The sequence below is a fragment of the Bombyx mori genome, chromosome 3 (assembly GCF_030269925.1).
Source record: "Bombyx mori chromosome 3, ASM3026992v2".
Classification (NCBI taxonomy): Eukaryota; Metazoa; Arthropoda; class Insecta; order Lepidoptera; family Bombycidae; genus Bombyx; species Bombyx mori.
The window spans coordinates 4,432,959-4,457,773 of NC_085109.1; the positions used below are offsets into that span (position 1 = coordinate 4,432,959).

General features: G+C 40.8%; 1 protein-coding gene across 2 annotated transcripts in view; it reads left to right on the forward strand.

Moving 5' to 3' along the window:
- The first annotated feature begins 12,190 nt into the window (after window positions 1-12,190).
- Window positions 12,191-24,815, forward strand: part of NGR-A14 (neuropeptide receptor A14) — an 83,294-nt gene continuing 70,669 nt past the window's right edge. Inside the window, 1 exon segment of one of the 2 annotated variants that reach the window (NM_001134239.1) lies at window positions 12,191-12,543. The gene's annotated coding sequence lies outside the window, so the exon portion shown is untranslated. 2 annotated transcript variants of the gene reach the window in all.

Consider the following 24,815-nt stretch of genomic DNA (forward strand, 5'->3'; position numbering starts at 1 on the left):
TACCGCCCGATTAGCCTCCTCATGTCTCTAGGCAAACTGTATGAGCGTCTGCTCTACAAACGCCTCAGAGACTTCGTCTCATCCAAGGGCATTCTCATCGATGAACAATTCGGATTCCGTACAAATCACTCATGCGTTCAACAGGTGCACCGCCTCACGGAGCACATTCTTGTGGGGCTTAATCGACCAAAACCGTTATACACGGGAGCTCTCTTCTTCGACGTCGCAAAAGCGTTCGACAAAGTCTGGCACAATGGTTTGATTTTCAAACTATTCAACATGGGCGTGCCGGATAGTCTCGTTCTCATCATACGGGACTTCTTGTCGAACCGCTCTTTTCGATATCGAGTCGAGAGAACCCGCTCCTCCCCACGACCTCTCACAGCTGGAGTCCCGCAAGGCTCTGTCCTCTCACCCCTCCTATTTAGCTTATTTGTCAACGATATTCCCCGGTCGCCGCCGACCCATTTAGCTTTATTCGCCGACGACACGACTGTTTACTATTCTAGTAGAAATAAGTCCCTAATCGCGAAGAAGCTTCAGAGCGCAGCCCTAGCCCTAGGACAGTGGTTCCGAAAATGGCGCATAGACATCAACCCAGCGAAAAGTACTGCGGTGCTATTTCAGAGGGGAAGCTCCACACATATTTCCTCCCGGATTAGGAGGAGGAATCTCACACCCCCGATTACTCTCTTTAGACAAACGATACCCTGGGCCAGGAAGGTCAAGTACCTGGGCGTTACCCTGGATGCATCGATGACATTCCGCCCGCATATAAAATCTTTCCGTGACCGTGCCGCGTTTATTCTCGGTACACTCTACCCCATGATCTGTAAGCGGAGTAAAATGTCCCTTCGGAACAAGGTGACACTTTACAAAACTTGCATAAGGCCCGTCATGACTTACGCGAGTGTGGTGTTCGCTCACGCGGCCCGCACACACATAGACACCCTCCAATCCCTACAATCCCGCTTTTGCAGGTTAGCTGTCGGGGCTCCGTGGTTCGTGAGGAACGTTGACCTACACGACGACCTGGGCCTCGAATCAATTCGGAAATACATGAAGTCAGCGTCGGAACGATACTTCGATAAGGCTATGCGTCATGATAATCGCCTTATCGTTGCCGCCGCTGACTACTCCCCGAATCCTGATCATGCAGGAGCCAGTCACCGTCGACGCCCTAGACACGTCCTTACGGATCCATCAGATCCAATAACCTTTGCATTAGATGCCTTCAGCTCTAATACTAGAGGCAGGCTTAGGGAACCCGGTAACCGTACTCGTCGAACTCGACAAAGAGGTCGACGTGCAACCTAACCCATGCATCAGCCCGCTGAGTTTCTCGCCGGATCTTCTCAGCGGGTCGCGATTCCGATCCGGTAGTAGATTCATTCGCGAAACAATTGCTCTTGAGTTGTTAGGTCTCCTTCGGAGGCGCTCGGGCAGTTGTTAGCAAATCCCACCCCTCTTGGCTGAGCCTTTGCTCGCCCACCTGTCCTGGTGAAACTGGAAAGGCCTTCGGGCCACCAGTAAACTTTCAATCATAAAAAAAAAAAAAGCAATAACTATACAAAGTATTTAGTAAAATGGATCACCGACGTGCGACGCATACAACAAAAAAAGATATTCATCTCTTATGAATGCGATTACATCTTTTTCTAAAATTTTTTTCTTACATGGATGGACGAGCTCACAGCCCACCTGGTGTTAAGTGGTTACTGGAGCCCATAGACATCAACAATACAAATGCGCCACCCACCCTGAGATATAAGCTCTACCATCCTGAGATATAAGTTCTAAGGTCTCAAGTATAGTTACAACGGCTGCCCCACTCTTCAAACCGAAACGCATTACTGCTTCACGGTAGAAATAGGCAGGGTGGTGATACCTACCCGCGCGGACTCACAAGAGATCCTACCACCTGTAATTACGTAAATTATAATTTCGCGGGTTTGATTTTATCTGTTAATTATCTTATCTGTAAACTATCTTATCAATAATTACTATTTCATCAATAAGCTCATTGAGGGGTATAAAAGATAAATAAGATGCCGGAATTAGAAAGAGAGCCGAGTTGATCCTTAACGATTGTAAAGATTCTCAGTAATTCGTTCCGCTCAGGCGTTCACATTCAATACTCAGGTTCATTCCGATTCAGGCACCCGTCGCGTGCTGACGTGCTCATCGACCGTTCGATTGCCCGACCTCGGTTCGGGGCACATCTGGCGTCCAAGTGTTTTTTCTCGGAAGTGACTACCTGTGTTAATTGCGTCGCATCGCCATCTGTGAGCGGGCGGACCCCTAAATTCCAGGAATTCGTTCGGTAACTTAGTGGCCCGTTTGCAAGCGGACGGCTGTGTGCCGTAATTAATTGCGATTATTACAATTTTTGGGGCCTCGCCGTAAGGCGAGTGTGTTTTTAAAGTCCCGGGGCAGCCCCCCCTGGGCACTCGTCTAATATAATGGAGTCCACGGTCGACCTGTTTGCGGAATTTCTTCGCCTTAGGTACCCAACGCTATCGGCAGAATTTTTAGAATTCAAGGCCCATCACGCAGCGAACTCGCCGGCGGTCTCCGTCGCCCCCGTCGCTCCTGCGTCGTCCATCGCGGCCTCCGTCGTGCCCGCCGATCCCGTGTCGCCGATACTAGCGCCCAAAACTTCTGCGTCGACCGTTGCAGCTTCCGCCCCAACCGTGCGTTCGTCGGCGACCTACGTTGCATCCGTGCGTTCGTCCACAGCCTCCGTCGTGCCTGCGTCGTCCACTGCTCCCACTAAAACACCCACCCGCAGGTCGCCCGCGCCCTCTTCATCCGATTCAGAGTCGGACATGGAGGTCGACCCTTCCTCCGCCGCCGCGACTGATGGATTCACAGTAGTCCAAAAAGGTAAAAAGCGCGCTGCGGAGGCCCGAGCTCCCGCGGCCGCTAAAGTAAGCAAAGCCGCGAACGCGTCGCGTCCCCGCCCTCCAACCCCCGTCGCTCCCGCTGTCCGTGCCACACCGTCGCCGCATCCAGTGGCACAATCTAAAACTCAGATCCCTCCCCCGGTAATCCTTCAAGAGAAGGCAGCTTGGGACCGAGTTTCCCTGGCCCTTAAGGCCAAAAATATTAATTTTGTCAGCGCCCGTAATCTCGCCAACGGGATTCAAATAAAAGTAACGACACCCGACGAACATAGGGCTCTCTCAAGTTACCTCCGAAAGGAGCGTATAAGCTTCCACACTTATACGCTCCAGGAGGAGCGCGAACTCCGCGTTGTCATACGTGGAATCCCGAAGGAGCTAGATGCCGATCTCGTCAAGGCTGATCTGATAGAACAAGGCCTACCAGTAAATTCCGTGCACCGCATGCACACCGGCCGCGGTAGGGAGCCATACAATATGGTTCTAGTCGCCCTCCAGCCTACCCCCGAAGGTAAGCATATTTTTAACATACGGACCGTCTGTAAACTCTCCGGTATCGCCGTCGAACTCCCCCATAAAAAAGGCACTCCTAGTCAGTGCCATAACTGCCAACTGTACGGGCACTCTTCCCGTAACTGTCACGCGCGCCCCCGATGTGTTAAGTGTTTGGGCGATCACGCCACGGCCCTTTGTACTCGCGACCAGAAAACCGCCACCGAACCACCTAGCTGCGTCCTGTGCCGAACACAGGGTCACCCCGCGAACTACCGTGGATGCCCCCGAGCTCCAAAAATAAATCGCCGCGTCGCCCGCCAAAACCGCCTCCGAGCTTCCCGCCCAGACATCAAAGCCTCAGCACCCTCTGTGCCGAAGGCTAAGCCTGCCTTCGTGCCGGCGCCGGTGCCCAGCGGCTCGGCCTGGGCTAAACCGTTGCCGTACACGAACACGGCTGCAGCTCCTCCCTCCGCGATTCGTCCCGCCCCCGCGATACGTCCCTTCCCCGCGATTCGTTCCTCCCCCGCGACCAACAGTCCGACCGCGTCCGATAATCTCGCTCTAGCGATCGACTTTTTTCAGTCGATCAACTTTGAGCGTGTTAACGCCTTGGGTGACGCCATTCGCGCCGCCTCCACTGCACAACACTTCATCGCCGTTGTGCAGGAATACGCTGACGTATACGCGTCGTTAAATACGTACGTCCTCCCCTCACTCCGCCGGTAATCAATGGCGTACATTAGTAGAATAAAGCCCTTATCCGTAACGATAGGATTTTTTAACGCTTACGGTCTCGCAAATCAACGTGATCAGGTTTGTGATTTTTTGCGTGACCATCAAATTGACATTTTCTTAGTGCAGGAGACCCTACTTAAGCCCGCGCGCCGTGACCCTAAAATCGCGAACTATAATATGGTCAGGAACGACAGGCTCTCTGCTCGTGGTGGTGGTACCGTCATTTACTATAGAAGAGCCCTGCATTGCGTCCCGCTCGATCCTCCCGCGCTCGCTAATATCGAAGCATCAGTGTGCCGAATCTCACTGACGGGACACGCGCCGATCGTTATCGCGTCCGTTTATCTTCCACCGGATAAGATCGTTCTAAGCAGTGATATCGAGGCGCTGCTCGGCATGGGCAGCTCTGTCATCCTAGCGGGCGACCTAAATTGTAAACACATCAGGTGGAACTCTCATACCACAACCCCGAATGGCAGGCGGCTCGACGCGTTAGTCGATGATCTCGCCTTCGATATCGTGGCTCCGCTAACCCCGACTCACTACCCGCTAAATATCGCGCATCGCCCGGATATACTCGATATAGCGTTATTAAAAAACGTAACTCTGCGCTTACACTCGATCGAAGTAGTTTCAGAGTTAGATTCAGACCACCGTCCCGTCGTTATGAAGCTCGGTCGCGCTCCCGATTCCGTTCCCGTCATGAGGACTGTGGTGGATTGGCACACGCTGGGCATTAGCCTGGCTGAATCTGATCCACCATCGCTCCCGTTTAGCCCGGACTCTACCCCGTCTCCTCAGGATACCGCTGAAGCCATAGACATCCTAACGTCACACATCACCTCGACATTAGATAGGTCATCGAAGCAAGTTCTGGCGGAGGACTTCCTTCACCGCTTCAAATTGCCCGACGATATTAGGGAACTCCTTAGAGCTAAGAACGCCTCAATCCGCGCATACGATAGGTATCCTACCGTGGAAAATCGCACTCGAATGCGTGCCCTACAACGCGACGTAAAGTCTCGCATCACCGAAGTCCGAGATGCCAGATGGTCTGATTTCTTAGAAGGACTCGCGCCCTCTCAAAGATCTTACTACCGCTTAGCTCGTACTCTCAAATCGGATACGGTAGTAGCTATGCCCCCCCTCGTAGGCCCCTCAGGCCGACTCGCGGCGTTCGATGATGATGAAAAAGCAGAGCTGCTGGCCGATACGTTGCAAACCCAGTGCACGCCCAGCACTCAATCCGTGGACCCTGTTCATGTAGAATTAGTAGACAGTGAGGTAGAACGCAGAGCCTCCTTGCCACCTTTGGATGCGTTACCACCCGTCACCCCGATGGAAGTTAAAGATTTGATCAAAGACCTACGTCCTCGCAAAGCTCCCGGTTCCGACGGTATATCTAACCGCGTTATTAAACTTCTACCCATCCAACTCATCGTGATGTTAGCATCTATCTTCAATGCCGCTATGGCTAACTGTATCTTTCCCGCGGTGTGGAAAGAAGCGAACGTTATCGGCATACACAAACCCGGTAAACCAAAAAATAATCCGACGAGTTACCGCCCGATTAGCCTCCTCATGTCTCTGGGCAAACTGTATGAGCGTCTGCTCTACAAACGCCTCAGAGACTTCGTCTCATCAAAGGGCATTCTCATCGATGAACAATTCGGATTCCGTGCAAATCACTCATGCGTACAACAGGTACACCGCCTCACGGAGCACATTCTCGTGGGACTTAACCGACCAAAACCGATCTACACAGGAGCCCTCTTCTTCGACGTCGCAAAAGCGTTCGACAAAGTCTGGCACAATGGTTTGATTTTCAAACTTTTTGACATGGGCGTACCGGACAGTCTCGTGCTCATCATACGGGACTTCTTGTCTAACCGCTCTTTTCGATATCGAGTAGAGGGAACCCGCTCCTCCCCGCGACCACTCACGGCTGGAGTCCCGCAAGGCTCTGTTCTTTCTCCGCTCCTATTTAGTTTATTTGTCAATGATATTCCCCGGTCGCCGCCGACCCAGCTAGCCTTATTCGCTGACGACACAACCGTTTACTACTCAAGTAGAAACAAGTCCCTAATCGCGATTAAGCTCCAGAGTGCAGCGTTAGCCCTCGGACAGTGGTTCCGAAAATGGCGCATAGACATCAACCCAGCGAAAAGCACAGCAGTGTTATTTCAAAGGGGAAACTCTCCGCTTATTTCCTCCCGCATTAGGAGGAGAAATATCACACCCCCGATCACCCTCTTTGGCCAACCTATACCCTGGACCAGGAAGGTCAAGTACCTGGGAGTCACCCTGGATGCATCCATGACATTCCGCCCGCATATAAAAACAGTCCGCGACCGTGCCGCATTTATTCTCGGTAGACTCTATCCCATGATCTGTAAGCGGAGTAAAATGTCCCTTCGGAACAAGGTGACACTTTACAAAACTTGCATAAGGCCCGTCATGACTTACGCAAGTGTGGTGTTCGCTCACGCGGCCCGCACACACATAGACACCCTCCAATCCCTACAATCCCGCTTTTGCAGGTTAGCCGTCGGGGCTCCGTGGTTCGTGAGGAACGTCGACCTACACGACGACCTGGGCCTCGAATCGATCCGTAAACATATGAAGTCAGTGTCGGAACGTTACTTCGATAAGGCTATGCGTCATGATAATCGCCTTATCGTTGCCGCCGCTGATTACTCCCCGAATCCTGATCACGCAGGAGCAAGTCACCGTCGTCGCCCTAGACACGTCCTTACGGATCCATCAGATCCAATAACTCTTGCATTAGATACCTTCAGCTCTAACACTAGGAGCAGGCTAAGGAACCCCGGTAACCGTACTCGTCGAACTCGACAAAGAGGTCGACGTGCAACCTAACCCATGCATCAGCCCGCTGAGTTTCTCGCCGGATCTTCTCAGTGGGTCGCGATTCCGATCCGGTAGTAGATTCATTCGCGAAGCAATTGCTCTTGAGTTGTTAGGTCTCCTTCGGAGGCGCTCGGACAGTTGTTAGCAAATCCCACCCCTCCTGGCTGAGCCTTTGCTCGCCCACCTGTCCTGGTGAAGCTGGAAAGGCCTCCGGGCCACCAGTAATCTTTCAATCACAAAAAAAAAAAAAAAAAACAAAAAAAAAAAAAAAAAAAAACAAAAAAAAAAAAAAAAAAAACCATTTTAGTTCTACTTAAATCTGCTGTTGTTTCAAAATAAAAAGATTTTTTTTTATATTTCAAATGGACGTAATGCATCTTATTAATTATGTATTTATTTATAGCGTACATTTAATTATTATTTTTATTGCTTATATTGGTGGACGAGCTCACAGCCCACCTGGTGTTAAGTGGTTACTGGAGCACATGGACATCCACAACGTAAATGCGCCACCCACCTTGAGATATAAGTTCTAAGGTCTCAGTATAGTTACAACGGCTGCCCCACCCTTCAAACCGAAACGCATTTACTGCTTTACGGCAGAAATAGGCAGGACGGTGGTACCTACCCGCGCGGACTCACAAGAGGTCCTACCACCAGTAAATAAATAAACCAGTAAATAATTAAGCACGCTATTAATCGTTTTAACATTTCCACCGATTTTTCAGAGCGACTTTTATCTGGCTTATAATTAGTTCCATTATCTGTCTATATAACGGAATTATTCCCCGTAAATCTCAAATACTTTGAAAAGTCTGGTTTACTTGAAATTTTGGAGTTGGCTTAATATTCAGATTTAATGAGACCAGAATTCTAGGGATAAAAATGGATTATTTTAAATCGCTTTGCTATTTTCGTGCTCATTGTGTGCGTATTACGTGCTTTTCAATTTTTGAATTATATTGTCTTCTTAAATATTATAAGTAAATCTTACAAAGAGTGTTTTCAAATTTTCATTATTTATTTTTATTTTTTATTCCTTAGATGAGCGGACGAGCTCACAGCCCACCTGGTGTTAAGTGGTTACTGGAGCCCATAGACATCCACAACGTAAATGCGCCACCCACCTTGAGATATAAGTTCTAAGGTCTCAAGTTTAGTTATAACGGCTGCCCCACCCTTTAAACCGAAACGCATTACTGCTTCACGGCAGAACTAGGCAGGGGGGTGGTACCCACCCGCGCGGACTCACAAGAGGTCCTACCACCAGTAAAAAATTTATATCGGCAGTATTTTAAATCGGCACACAAAGGTATGTATAAGTAAGCGGATTTATTTCCTTCTTTTTTTTAAATTTTGAGGTTTTATTAGCGTAGCCGGGTCAGTTTCAATGCAAACCATCCACGTCTACAATGCCACCGCATACCTTGAGATATAGACAGAGAATCTCAGTGAAAATGGAATGACTGTTATCTTTCCCATAAATTTGGAACATTCGATTACGAGAAAAATATAGATTTTTTTTTGTCACAATTTAAAAATCAATAAACGTGTTTTTTTTATTGAACGGTCACAGATAAGGCATCAGCTTTTAAAATAAATAAAAAACGTCAAAATCGGTTCACTTAGAAAAAAGTTATGAGATAATATAATATAACAGACAATATATTTAAAAAAAACTTCAGTCGAATTAGGATCCTCCTCCTTTTTTTGGTTGATATAAAACGCCGTCAAATAATGAAAAGCTAAAATTAATTTCACTCTTTTTCAGTTTAGAAATTCAGATTACTTAATCCCGGATCGAGTGGTTTATCACGGCCCACATTAGCCGGAGCAGAGTCAACACTCTGCCATCATTAGCGGTGTGTGCGTTGATAAGCGCATTAGCTGAACCGATATTTTCAATAATCATTACAATTCTGTTATGCGTGTGACTCATGACCGAATCAGATATTATCAGTGAAACATTGGCAACCGCTTTTACGAAGACTATGTTTTTTTATCGGTTAAATATTTTGAGCGCTTTTAGAGTAAACTGAAATTAGGTGCAGATTATTAGGAACCATTTATTAGAAACTATGTGGATCTAGCCTAAGAGGCTACCAGAAGTAGTAGTAGTATGCCAACTACGCCCAAACGGGTAGATGAGCTCACGGGGTCAAATTGACAGAATTGCTAGCACTATCCCTAGAAAAAGCGGTGCTTCGCAGAATCTACCACTGGATCGGAATCGCGACCTAATGAGATGATCCTCGATTACTCTTCGTCGTAATCGAAGAGTTCCACGAGGACAGTGACCGGTGCTTGAGGGGCCTAAAAGCTCCCTGTCTATTTCAGTCGCGAAGATATTCTAGGTTTCCGTTTGAAGCTATACAATTCAATGTAGACTTCGATCACAGGACTTCAGGTAAGTGTCCGTAATAACGTTGTGACATCCATGGTCGCTAAAGACTTAAGTTATTTAGATCAACAAGAAAGCCCCTACTTTTGTATGATCGTGGGTTACATTATGTTTTTCAGTTGAAGACGAATGATATTTAAAAAGTTCTTTATTATTGATTATGTCTTAAAGTTCTTAAACCATTATAATTAAATAAGATTTATAATGTCTGTCTAGACTAGTGACGAGAAAACACTTACAGCTAATGACGCAATTGAATTTATTTAGCCGTTAATAATAAAAAAACACTTTTAATTAACACTAAAAACTTTTTTATTACTGCTACATTCGCAATTGTACAACATAAATAACGAGCGTATGTACTCAAAGCAATCATTCATTCCGATATTAGTTATGCTGATATTTTAATAGTAATAATTACTGGGAACAACTCGCGTACGGTCATCTGGCTTCCATTTAGGATTCTCTTTATTATGGGTACTAGAGATTGATAAATATACTTATATATGTTTAAATATATACTTCTTCTCTTTTATTCCCACCTTAAGCCACTAGGTGAGGTTGGTACAGCGGATTTTTCTATTCCATTTCTATCAGCCGTCATCTCCACACTCACTCCTCTCTATGATAATATCGTCATTCACACACTCGATCCACGTCTTCTTCGGACGACCTCTTCCCCCTCTACTTTGCACTTATTTAGACTTCGTAAGCCAAGGTGAGCAGCCGCATTTTGATATTTCATTTCTAGTGATGAAAAAAGAGCTGGTCAGTTCCGTATTAGATACAAGCAAAGCTGTGTCTATATTTCCTTTATTTTATCGATTCCGATCCAGTGGTAGATTCATTCGCGAAGCAACTGCTCTTGGGTTGTTAGGTCTCCTTCGGAGGCGCTCGGGTATTTGTTAGCAAATTCCACCCCTCCTGGCTGAGCCTTTATCACCTGTCCTGGTAAAACTGGAAAGGCCTCAGGGCCACCAGTAATCCTTCAATCATCAAAAAGTTTCTTTATTTCTTAGGTGGGTAGGCAAGCTCACGACCCACTCGATTTATAGCGGTCACTGAAGCCCATAAACAACAATATTGATTGTCATTGAGACATGAGTTTTCACTTCAAATTTTTATAGTAAAAAAATATTTTTATACTCTTATTACCCCCACCAAGATTACAAAGGGCGGTCACACGGAAACACCGAATGATATAGTTTATGTTAATCTAGAGAGTTCTAATTTGTTTTCAATCGTGCAACGTACTAAATCACAAGACAATACCGCTATTGTATTTAGATACTGCAAAGTGGGAGGCAATGAAAGCAGAAATGGCGCTTAGCCAGAAACCGGGAAGAGTTGCAATCGACAAAGGCTTATTTACTGTGCTGTGCTGTGAAAAAATTCTATCTACTATCAATATTTTTTACTGGTGGTAGGACCTCTTGTGAATCCGCACGGGTACCACCGCCCTGCCTATTTCTGCTGTGAAGCAGTAATGCGTTTCGGTTTGAAGGGTGGGGCAGCCGTTGTAACAAGACTGAGACTTTAGAACTATATCTCAAGGTGTGTGGCGCATTTACGTTGTAGATGTCTATGGGCTCCAGTAACCACTTAACACCAGGGGGGCTGTGAGCTCGTCCACACATCTAAGCAATAAAAAATAAAAGAATAAAAAATAGTATTAACGTATTATTGAAAAAAATAGCTTTTATTGGTATTAAGCATGATCCTTGCCTACCTTGAAATAAGCCTTGTGATGTTTATGTCTGATGAGGCTTTAAGTTCAGCGAGCCAAACCTTACTCAGGTTCGAATATGTGCCAAAATAATATTGATAAACCAATGTTTATTACACATATATTTTCCCTTCATACTATCAAGGTCAAGGAAAATTCCTTATCGTGGTTTTTGCGAAATATATCCCAATAGAAATTTTTGTTTTAGCTAAATGAGCTGCTGAGCATATATTTCGAACTGGAACATAATTATGAACATTTATTGTAGTATACGTAGATATAATTTTTGATGAAATAATAAAAAATATACTAGGAGGCACATGCGTCAGACGCGCTGACATAAAAAAGTGGTGCATTCCTAACCTCGGCGGCTCCAAATGATGCAGATTGCTTTTATCGCCAGAATACATTAAACTACTCTAACCAAAAATAAAAATGGATTTAAAAATAAGATCTGACGCACAAATTTTAATTGAGTTAATAATAGTGTTCGTTTAGTGGTCGAAAGTGCATTACAATTTCTGTCTTGTTTTTTCTTGCAAAGGTGAAAAAAAAGGGAAATCTGTTAACAAACTATACGTACTAGTAGTTCGCTCAGTGATCTTAATTTGATCATATTCATTGACATCTTAAATTTTGAATTAAATATTACAATATCGTTTTCTTCATTGAATTTGTAAAAAAATAATAAGATATTCCAAAAAAAATTTGTAAAAGAAAAGAAATAGTTCGACAGAGAAGAAAATTGTACTTGACATCTTTGCGATCTTAATAATATATATGTTTAAAATATGTATATAATAATAATTGTGATAAACGAAAATGTCGATTTCAATTACAATTATTTTCCGGTCAAAAAGAAAGTTACATAAACATATAATATTTAAAAATATTATTCATCCGTATAATTTTTTTCTAGAACTGAAAAATACGTTTCAGTTTGAACAAAAAAAAACCCAAATTGTATTAATCGTGAACAATGCCCGAATTTTCTATTTTATATGATATTGTGCGTCTGTTGCGCGAATTCCCTGTTCGTCGCCACTGCGAGAACTAAGCCCCAGTCTATTCTGTGAGACTCGACCGCATGCCCGCCTCCACACGCCAACCAGAATGTTCCCAACTTTACGCGCGAGTTTCATCTTATTCCAAAAACGAATTTCACATTACGAACAAATTGTTTAGTAGCTGACAATATTGATATGGTCGAGAAAGTGATTAATATTTCATAACTTTTCACATTCGAAGCTAAATTGAGTAATATGATTTTGTTGAAAAAATAGTTTTGAATTTTCGTAGTAGTTAATTTATTGCAAAGTGTGTGAAGAGTTTGTTGGTTTTAAATGATTTACGAGACGGTTGCCGGCGGATGCGTCGACGGAAATTTTTAATCATAACTGAACGAACGGCTCTAGGTGAGTATTCAATTATTGTAATGACTCATTAAAACCAGTTTTTATTTTTTAGTGTTTTTTTTTTACATTTATTTCGGGGGCCATTTTTACTGTATTATTTGAAGTCCTTAATCACTACTATACGTATAGTTCTGACGCCTTATTCGATTCAAGTGCCCATTCAATTGATAATGTATTCAAAAAAATATATATGTTGAGAAAAAATAATCAAAAACAATTTTCACCCTATCAAGCAGTAAAATTTTAAGCATTCCGCAATAACTAACACATCCTTCAGTGTCTACGCTTCTCGCACGATACATACTTGGCCTCGTTTGGTAATGCGATTCACAGCACACATTATGAGCTGAAAATTGAGAAATTTTCAAACTACGAAGGATCGTTTTAGGGCGTAACATATTATTATCTAATAAAAAAAATAAAGGTCTAATTTAAATAAGCGGAGCGTGTCTTACATTATACATAAAAGGAAATGGTAAGCGTTTTATTGTTGTAATATAGCATCTTTTTCGGCCTTTTGATACTTTCGCAATCGAGATGGATTGTGGGCCCACACTAGTCTTTTAATCACTATCCTGCCAGTATCTACCATGTTTCTTTCTATTTCATCAAAATATCTCAAGATGGACGGGCTTGTCTCGTTCTAGTAATTATTTTGGATGAAGTGATTATCAAAGTCTATCATAGACATAACGATTAGGTACCACCAACCCATCTTAAGACACAAAGACAAGGTTTTAATTGTATTGTAACGGGTTTCCACATACCTTTAACCTAAATGCATCATTGGCTCGCTCGGTATTTTATTGTAATATCTGCTAGTATCGCAGGCGTGTCGATACCAATAACAAAGCCTCTAGAAGCCACAGGGACTTAGATTCAAATCAAATATTAATACCTTGTTAGAAAGCTTTTGTTAGAAAAGACATTGATGTTCTAAGAGCCACAATCTGATATCTGCAATGACATGGCCGTTCGATACCTTTAGTACCAAGCATTGCGACAATTTTGTGGACTGCAAAAAATATGAAACAAAATTTCGTCTTATTTTCAAATCGATAGCAATGCCTAAGGGATTTCTTGGGAAAATTGTGTGTGTTACTAGTACCGATGTTAAAGATAAAACAATGTAAATATTCGTGACTTTGTATGGCGTAATATACAATATCATTTCAGTAATTACGTACATTTAAGTAATCATATCGATAATTACAAATTGATTTAAAAAAATCGAATAAAATTTACCAATTCACAGTTAAAACTTTTGTGATATTTTTATCACGAAATGAAAAAAAGTTCCAAAGACATGATTCGGATCGTCGCATTGGGTAACCGATTAGATATTCCGATTGTTGGAAGATCTTCCCCTGGCAATACGAAACACTTGCAGAATTTTTCTCTATACAAATGGCGATAGCCAAATTGACTATTAGATAGTAATCACTCCTGAGCAATTGAATATTGGAACCATTTACTCTTATTTAATTAAAGTAATCCTTATTTTAAATTTCATTGGTATCAAAGTGCTTAGACTTCAATTAATTACTGGAATTTAAATATAATTCTTGTCTAAACTAGCATAGGAATTGAACGCCAAACTACAATGAAGTTCAGTGAGTACCATGTTTAAATAAATTTATAGCAATAACAGCCTGGCCACGGGACATTCGCCGATGCGAATATTCGCGCGGTGCGAACGGCGAAGCGTCTAGCGACTAAAACAAGCGCATAGAAATGTACCTAACAAGCCACGCGCACCGGCGACCGGCGAAGCGACCGGCGAAATGTACCGAGCGAATCGCGCGATGCGGCGGGCGAGCAAAACAAATGCATGAATACGGACGGCGCGAGCCACGGAGTCGAGCGGTAGTCGCGGCGAATAGTGCAGTGATTAAATGAGTTTAGTTGTTTTCGCCGCGAAAAATTAACGCCGAAATTTTTATATTTTTTATTTATTTTTTATTTTATATTTTTAAAGTCGTCGTGGCCTAACGGACGTCCGGTGCAATCGTGTTGAGCGATGCACCGGTGTTCGAATATCAGGCGGGTACCAATTTTTGTAATGAAATACGTACTCAACAACACTCAACGTTCACGATTGATTTCCACGGTGAAGGAATAACATCGTGTGATAAAAATGAAATCTTCAAAATAATAATTTGCGTAATTACTGGTGGTAGGACCTCTTGTGAGTCTACACGGGTGGGTACTACCACCCTGCCTATTTCTGCCGTGAAGTAGTAATGCGTTTCGGTTTGAAGGGTGAGGCAGCCATTATAACTATACTTGAGACCTTAGAACTTATATCTCAAGGTGGGTGGCGCATTTACGTTGTGGATGTCTATGGGCTCCAGTAACCACTTAACACAAGGTGGGCTGTGAGCACGTCCACCCATCTAAGCAATAAAAAAATAAAATAGCTGAAATACTAGCTAGACCAGCTATTTGGAAGTCTAGCCACCCAAAGTATTTCTCGTACTTCTTGTGGAATTCTCCATCTATAGGTATACTCCGATTCTTATTCAAATCATGTACTTCACAATCTTTTCCAAATAATAGGTCCTGAACCAAAAAACTATTAATTTGTAAGCAATATCGAGATAATTTCGATATAGACATTTCGCTGTCGGACTTCCTTACTAGTCGCGGCGGCGAACGTGAGTACCCGTGGCCTGCAAACGGTGCTGCGCGAATGGTCGCCTCGCCCACCGCTTCGCTGTTCGCACCGCCGATCCCCGTGGCCAGGCCGTAAGATTACGATTATAAGTAATGATTTGATAATTTTTGCTCAAATACGAATTATCTTTTCGTGTCTTATACAGAATTGAATTATTTTTAAAATTTACATAATAATATCTCGGTTTTTCATGTTTGACGAATATTTCTACGCAAGCTCTAGGCACCACAAGCGGTAAGCGCTTAATACGAATTGAGCAACGATTTCAAGGGAATTAGTCTTAGACTTCGCAAATCCACAGGGTTCTATGTGCACTAATGCGACAACTACTTCCAACATCCGGTCCTGTAGACGTTAGCATAATCTCTCAGGTTGAGCCCCGTGAGTTCGCGTATCAGTCCGGATAAGCCGGATTAGTCGCTCGAGGCTACCGGCAATTTGATAGTGAAAAAAGCACTGCTTAGCGACGTTGCAATACATATTCAGTGCTTTTTTATTTTTTATTTGTTATTGCTTGGTGGGTGAACGAGCTCACGCCCCACCTAATCTTAAGTGGTTACCGGAGCCCATAGACACCTACAATGTAAATGCCACCACCCACCGTGAGACATGAGTTGCAAGATCTCACTTTTAATAGTACAACGGCTGCTCCGCTCTTCAAACCGAAACGCATTACTGCTTCACGGCAGAAATAGGCAGCAGGGTGGTAGTACCTACACGTGCGGACTCACAAGTCCTACCATCAGTAATTACGCGAATTATAATTTAGTACGTACTACATTACATTTGTATAGTGTTTTGTCACTATATACGTCAAACCCAGTTTCAATACAGCTTATTTGCATTTATAATAACAATTGATAAGGAATGGCTCCCGATTTTTTTAAATTAAACATTGAAGAAATATCTATTAAGTTTAAGTATGTAATTTATTGTCATTGTATTATTTATGTTTAAACAATTTTATCTATCATCAACCGAATGATCATGGTTCTATACTCTTCGCATATACGAGTGTTACTGTGTTACTTATAATATTTGCTATGTGTATGTGCTATAATTCTCATGTTGTATTTGTTATTTTAGTTATGTGTTCTACACACACTTATCACTTTTTATTATTATTCTCATTATCCTCTCGCAGGTCTGCTGGAAGAGATTTCTCAAAGAAATAAGCAGTGCCTTTGTACATAATTTTCCTATTACTCTGTACTGTGTCTTGTTTTCTGTGTGTACATAAATAAATAAATAAATAAATAAATAATGTTTATTGGAATTGACGTCACTATGAGTTTGATTAAGTACATGTTGTCGATTATATGTATGTTTTATAAGAAGAACATAAAAGTATTGTGATTCTTATACGTATTATCTCTTTTAGATAATGTTTGTAACAGATTTAAGTAGATTCCCTTTAATATTAAGCGATTTCGATCCTTTGGTAGGTTCAGCGAAGCATTGGTCTTGCTAGGGCAAGTGATAGCAATTTCCTGGGACTGGATGCCTGAGTTCACCTACCAAACCGATGAAACTGAAGTAGCCCCAAAGGCTACCAGTGAGGTAGGGAACAATAAAATAAAGGTAGTAAATTCATTCCCGAAGCCATTTGCTCTTGAGTTGTTAGATCTCCTTTGGAGACACGCTCGGGCAGTTGTTAGCAGATCCCACCCCTCCTGGCTGAGCCTTTGCTCGCCCACCAGTCCTTGTGAAACTGGAAAGGCCTCCAGGTTACCAGTAATTTTTCAACCATAAAAAAAGAAGTTAAAACCCTACCTCTTGTAGCGTCTGTTGTGATGTATGAGGTCGAGCATTGTAGCGTAGGACCAGTGAGGACGAGTGATTAAAAAAGGTTGGCCGGAGATTCGCCAGTTTCTTCTCCATTGTCTCCAATTCCTTACAGTACACATCCATAGTAATTCTGGTGACATTTAGTAAAAAACTTGATGAATTTTAATAGCCGCACTAGATAATCAAACAATGACCATGACTTGTAGGGGTGAGTTTTCGTTTGGGACATTGCCTAAGTGCTGAACCGGGAATAAACTAACATGATGACCGCGATTATCAAAAAGAATCCATTTTTCATTGCAAGAGAAAATGTGGTTTAAAATCCCTTCGTTTCTATATCTGTGAAAGAATGCAAGACAAACCTTAACGCGTTCGTCGCGTTGGCGATCGTAGCCGCTGCTAGCTCAGCGGTAAATAAAGAAATAAATAAAGTTCTGGTGGCGCTACACATAAACGGATAGTTTCCTTCATGGATAATGGACACTAGAACAAACGTTTTTGGTCACAGATATTTACTGCTAGTGCCATATTTCAAACGTACGTATATAATTAAATAACAATATTTTCTTCGCTTTTCACGAGTCTTAAGCACAATTTACTTACTACTATTACTTTTCTCATAAATACTCTCAAATCACGTAGTTTACTTTTAGTTTTTTTTTTTAGTTTACCCATGTTTTGACTACTATTAACAAAAGTAATAGTATACATAATTTTATCTTAATTTAAAAGACAGATAATGTAACAGATAAAAATTAAAAAATAAAAGTTGCAAAGATGAGTAATATTAAAAATATCACATGTTAAGCCTTTAAAACACTCTCCTGTAAAATTAAATAGTAAGTTTTGAGATTATAGAGTTTTAATGCGAGAAGACGAATTGCAATTTAAATTTAGGGTTCTATCTCGTTTTTTTTTAATTGTCTTTTCTATTACTTCTGACGTTTTGAAAACTTTAACTTGACGGTCAGCCGACGGATAAATCCGTATGACTTATATTGTTTTTTTTTTATAATATGAATTATTATAACACGTATTATTAATTTTATATTTAAGGAACCACAAAAGTTGGCAATCTTTTTTTTTCCTTTTCAGATCTTTAGAAAATAATTTATCAGTATAACCAAATTAAAAGAAAAACACAAGTCAATAAAAACTTTCACTTTATGTTATTTCTTGCTCTGCTTTCTTTTACCGAAAATTCCAAGAGATGTGATCGACGATTTTCTTTGAATTACTAAAACTCTCTTTTATTCAATTAGATATTTTTAAATATCCGCTATTATTATATATTGTTATTATACACTTTTTTTTTATTACCATTGTAGGCAGACGAGCATACGACCTACCTGATGGTAAGTGGTCACCGTCGCTCATGGACGTCAGCGATGCCAGGAGCAGAGCCAAGCCGCTGCCTACCGCTTAATACTCTTCACAAGCCTCGTTTGAAGAAGGGCATATCATAGCGCTCGGGAAACACCGTGAAGGGGAGCTCATCCCAAAGCCGGATGGTCCGTGGCAAAAAAGATCTCTGGAAACGCCCTGTGGATGACCGCAGTGGTTCCAGGTAGTATGGATGAACTCTACTCCGCTGGCGGGAGGTGCGATGGTAAAAACGAGACGATGGTATCATCTCGAACAATTTCGAATTTTTTCCGTGTACAAAAAAAAAATACAAGATTTAGATCACCTGTGCAACACCGGTGCAATAGTTAGCGCGATGAATAGGTTTGTTTACTCTATATCTGGGTGTTTGTTATCTATATATTATTATGTATACTAGAGCTCCCGCACTAGACGGATTGTAAGTTTGTACACTATTATGATTGTATTTTATACTTCTATAATCACAAATTTCGCCAAGACTACACTATAAAAAATATTAACAAATACAAACAATATTTAATCTATTCTCAATTTGAAAACAGACGTCAAAAACAAAAGTTTGAGAATAAACAGTATGCATGCGTGTGTGCGTCAAATACATGGCATATGGTGTGTGTAATGTTTTCTTTATTGATTTAATTTATGTTTTATGCTTTTTTTTTTTTTTTAAATTAGCATTGTGAACTTCTTCTCTGTATCTTATTTGCATTTTTTTTTTAAATATTAGCACTGTGCACTTCTTCTTTATATTCTCTATAAGTGTGGAAAATTTCATACTCCTCCGTCCGCGCAATTTTCGTAAAAAGGGATACAAAGTTTTTGCTTCACGTATTAATATATAGATAAATAAACATCTAGATTTATGTTTATCACTCTCTGGTACCCATAGCACGGAATTCTTATTTGGGGCCGGATGACCGTGCGTGATTTGTTCCCGGTTATTATTAAAAATTTAAAAATATAAATACATCAGTTGTAGTTAATTTTAAATGTAGTACTCGTATAACTGAGGCGTAATTGATATTAATTATAATTCTCGTTAACTAACGGGATGAGAACCTAAATTAAGGGTTACTGGAGACTGATGATGGGAATTCATATATTTTAGTATTGGCATATCTATTACTCGCCGCCATAATTACTAGGTTGGGATAAGAAATAACAACTTTAACTTTAGGCATCCTCAGTGGCAGATTGTGATGGTTAGGTTCCAACTACTTCTAGATTTCCAGCCATTTCTTCAGCCATTTTTTTCGGTAAAATTGTAACTAAGATTACTTTAATATGTGTAATACGATCATAGACAAACCCAAAAACGTGTCCCGTTCACACGCGGTAGAAATGAAACTACAGAAGTATTCTATCTCAATAACTCATTGGCTAAATGCTCCCTAACAATGTTTGTCTGTTTTTAACTTCACTTTTAGATGATTGAATCTTCTACATTGTCATGATGGCATTTTTCAGAGTAGACCCGAATATGTTTCGGTAGGCTTGACAAAATGTCATGATAGCTTTGAATATGTTTCCAGCATAAGTAATGTGTGGTTAATGTGAGCCCAGGGAGTGATGATGCACCACGCAAATTGAGATCGAGGTCTCTGATATATTCGAATCATATTTTGCGCGAAATGGATTTGCACCATTCTCTTGGGGTAGAAAATTCATGAAAATGACAAGACTGTGGTACCATCCATAGTATCATAGCATTTCGTGTTATTTAAAGTTATAATTATAAGACTGGCGATTATGAAAAGTCTTGAAAACATTTCAAAATCCTTTCGTTGGCTTTCTTCAAATTCATTTACTCGAACCCACAGATAGATAGCCGCCGCCTATCTTGACCCATGTGGCATAAATTTCAAGTTTATTGAATTGGAATAACGGCCACTCCAACCAGAAACGATAATTTCTTTCACTCAAAACTAATCAGCAAGGCGAGTGCCGATCTGTAAGTGCCTGAATACACCACTGATTTGATTTTAATTTCGATACATTATGTTGTTCATTGATGAATTAAGTTACATACCATTACCATGAAGGTTATATTATGTCAATTCGAAGTACCTTTTACAATAAAATGGCAATTTCATACTTTAACCTCTATTATTATACATGTTACGTTTTCACCGTGGACAAATACTACACGTGAGTGTTGGTATTAGATAACGTTATACAGCATAATCTGACTCCATTAAATGAGTTGCTTTTGCTTAATGGGTGGCGTCACAAAAATTAAAAATATTAGCCGCAAATAATTTTCGGTAATACACTGACTATGGACATATGATAAGCTACTTGATTTAGATAGTGCAAAAAGAAAATCACTGGTTTTGATGTTCGTTATTCAAGTCGATAATCTTCTGAACGCCTACACAAAATAAGGCCTCAATCGTGAGGGATATTTCTGGCAAGATATTTTACTACAACGTCAGATATAGTTGACACGTTTTTCTAATGTATATTGTTCCAATCATACTCTTAATATAATAGTTTAAGATGGTCAATGCATTCATACGCCTACGCCGTGGTTCGGTACTAGACTATCTATCTAGGTACCAATATGTTGTAATTGGCATTAATTTCTCTGTGCGACTTATGTAGCACTTAAGGCGAGTAAAATTTTCACTTATTTTTTTAAATTAGTGATGTGATAAAGTTAATAATAAATTGTTATAAACGAAGGAATTTAATTATATTATTTTGAATAATTGTTATTTAAATTTTAAACCGAGATTAATTTATTTTTGAATTAATCCAGTTTGCGATGTGCCTTTTAAGAAAGGCTTGGCGTGAAGATTTCCATTGTAGTTTAAGTCTCCGGTATATCTTCCCCACATTGGACCTCCAGATCTAGGAATAGCTTCAGACAATAGAAAGAAGACACAAAAATTATAACAGAATTTTAGATTGTAGAATGTGAGTTAGGAATAGACACGATTACTTACATGAGCACTGACAATCGGTTGGGCACAAAGTACTTTGAGTGGATACCTCATACTAGACTTTTTAGCATGGGCAGACAACCAACGAGGTAGACCGATGAGTCAAAGTGGCTGGTAAGGACTAGATGCGAAAGACCGAAAAGAATGGTGTGCATTTGAAGAATGACATTCACACTCACCATTGGATGGACACGGGTTGAAGAAGAAGAAGAACTTTCATGAGTATTGGTCAATGATTACACAGGTTTATTTTTTTATTGCTTAGATGGGTGGACGAGCTCACAGGCCACCTGGTGTTAAGTTGTTACCGGAGCCCATAGACATCTACAACGTAAATGCGCCACCCACCTTGATATATAAAGCTCTAAGGTCTCAAGTATAGTTACAACGGCTGTCCCACCCTTCAAACTGAAACGCATTACTGCTTCACGGCAGAAATAGGCAGGGCGGTAGTACCGTGCGAACTCACAAGAGGTCCTACCACCAGAAAAAATACCACCAATAAAAATAAAATCGGGTATTTGAGCAGTAATTGACTTGTAATTAATATGTATTTATGTTCAACGTCCCGCCTACTCAGAAGTCTGAGATTATATTTCAAATTTCATTACAATAACAACAGGAACTCGTGTTTGGTGTTTACTGTAATACGGTATTATAACAAATATTATATAATAACAATAATAAATACCCTTCAAATTTACATTCAAACTGAATTAGCATTGCGGTCACGTCCGAGTGATGCGTGCCTTGTAATTATCGGTCCACATTCAATATGGATTCCACTCTGTTGGAATTAAACTGAAAATCGTACTAAGAGGCTATTTCCGACTTCGCTCTACCGCAAAGGTAATAAAGCTTCTTCGGTTTTCAGTATGTGGCTTTGGATATTTTATTTCTAAATGAAAATTTCCAAGCCATAAATTAATAGTTTATGCGGCTTTAATTAAACGGTTCTGAAAAATATAGGATCATTTCGAAATACCTCCCCGACAAAAAGCCCAAGATTGCCTCACGCCGAAAACAAGTGATAAGGTGTGAACAAATAATAGCGAATATCTCCCTATAAGTCACTTTACCAATCTATGCGGATTTAGAATTTGCACCTACCCGCAGAAAAAATGGACTAAAATTTCCAGCAGTAGTGAGTGCGAAGCTGCCGTAGGTTATAGTAGAGAAGCTATCCTTACTAACCGCCACCTAATAGAAATAGACAGTGGAGAGGCAAAAATATTTCTTCTTACACCACCACGAAACAGGCGTTGAGTTAAAAAGCATATGCTGCATTATGCTGGTGATGACACTGGGAAGATCGAAGGCCGTCATATTGACTAGCGCCAGCTGAACCTTTCGACTCGGTAGGCTGTGAACGGTAACAACGGCTGTCGACTGCTAAGTAGTTACAACAGGCATTGTAATTGTTATTATCAATCCATAATTCTTCTGTCCATATGTTTGTCACTGAACTGCTATTTTTTTATTGCCCTCATACGGCCTACCTGATAGTGAGTGGTTACCGTCACCCATGGACTTCAGCAATGCCAGGGACAGAGCCAAGCCGCTGCCTACCGTTAAATACTCTCCACAAGCCTCGTTTGAAGAAGGATATGTCATAGCACTCGAGAAACACCGTGGAGGGAAGCTCATTCCAAAGCCGAATGGTACGTGGCAAAAAAGATCTCTGGAAACGCTGTCTGCGGATGAACGCAATGGCGCCAGATAGTATGGATAAACTCTACTCCGATGGCGGGCGGTGCGATGGTAAAAAGGAGATGATGGTATCATCTCAAGCAATTCCTCAGAGCGCTCTCCATGGAACCTACGGTAAATACAGAGAGAACCGAAGTCTTTCCGCAGACTCTGAGGTTCCAAACGATCCGGATGATACATTTTTCTATGAATTAAATTACATCTTTGGATCTTTAAGATTGAATAGAAATACCGATGCAGGTTCTTTTATTACCATTGCAAAACAACGTTTGCCTGATCCGCTGAATATTTCAAGTTCTTATCGAAATAACGTTGTTAACTTCATGATAATATTGTATAAGTAGTATTTTAGTTTAAATTAGTTAGGCAATAATAAGCAAACGAGATTAAGAAGAATTTTAACTAACAGAAAGGAAATGCCCGAGGTCAGGGACCGTTCTAATCCTCTTATCGCGCACAAGTGGTCATTTTAAAAGTAATTGAGTATTATACCGTAGAGTTAGCTTATTACGTGAAAAACTAGATTAGTCTTACAAAAAGTAAGTTTTGGACGATCTCATCCTATTTTGCGGATTTATTGATCATCATAGGATTGTTTTGTTCTTTCTAAGATCTTTCGTTTTCGTCTAAAGCTACTAATATCACAGATGAATTAAGACTGAATTTCTAATCTGAAATAAGAAGAGCAGTTTCAATCTATTCGGTCAAACTGCTGTATAACTTAATGTAACATAGAATATGTATATCTGCATCTCTGCCCGTGGGTGTCATAAAACAAGACTGAGAGTTTCACCATATAATGGGCAGTAGCGTTCTCTGAATATCATACCAGTATACTAAGATCACCAAGTCGCGTTTAATGGTAAGATATATTATAGATCCGCACCGGCTGGTAACATCACCGTACTCATTTCTGCCGTGAAATAGTCGCACGAATTGAATGATGGAAATTAATGGATGGATGAAACACAGCCCTAACAAATCAGACTTAGACCTCCGTCTGATCCTTAATGGACTTCTGTAATCATACCACGAGGTAAGTTCTCATCTTGCACAAGAAGAAAAACAAGAAAAATAATAATTTAAATGATGCGTAAGATAGAACACGAACAAAGCTACAAGAAAATGCCAAATAATTTTATTCGTTCATAAACCCAAGATTAGTATATTTTTATTAAATTGGCGAACAATAATATTTAGTATCGGCTGATAGGAATTTTAATGAGTTTAACGTAAGTCAATTTTGATTTAGGTTTACCCTCTCTAAATAATTCAATTTTGGTTTTACCATAAACTGGATTAGAAACATTTCATGGTTATAATTGCTTCAATTTGATTGTGGTTTACGGAACAATTATTATTTATTTCGGTATCCTAATAACAGATTTTGGTTTAATATTAAATTTATAAATAATATCCTTGAGTTCTATTTATTGAAAATCGTCATATGATTTATTTTATTTAATAAGTTGGATCTGTATTGTTATTTCAACAGCCGATTTTTTTATCTATATCAATAGTTGTAGAGCTCCAATTTGTCTGCTTACTTTGAAACTGAATAGATTGAAATTATTTTTGAAACATGTGAATTCTGTTTAATAATGCCTACGCCCTTTACCTATTTCCGAAAATCCCTTTCCAAAACAAATTGGTTCAGCTCGAAAAACCGCAAACAGCAGCGGGTATTATTATTATAAGTCGGATATTTCCAAAGTAATTAACGAGTTCTTGGATTTCATTCCCTTTTAAAATATGATGAGCGATAT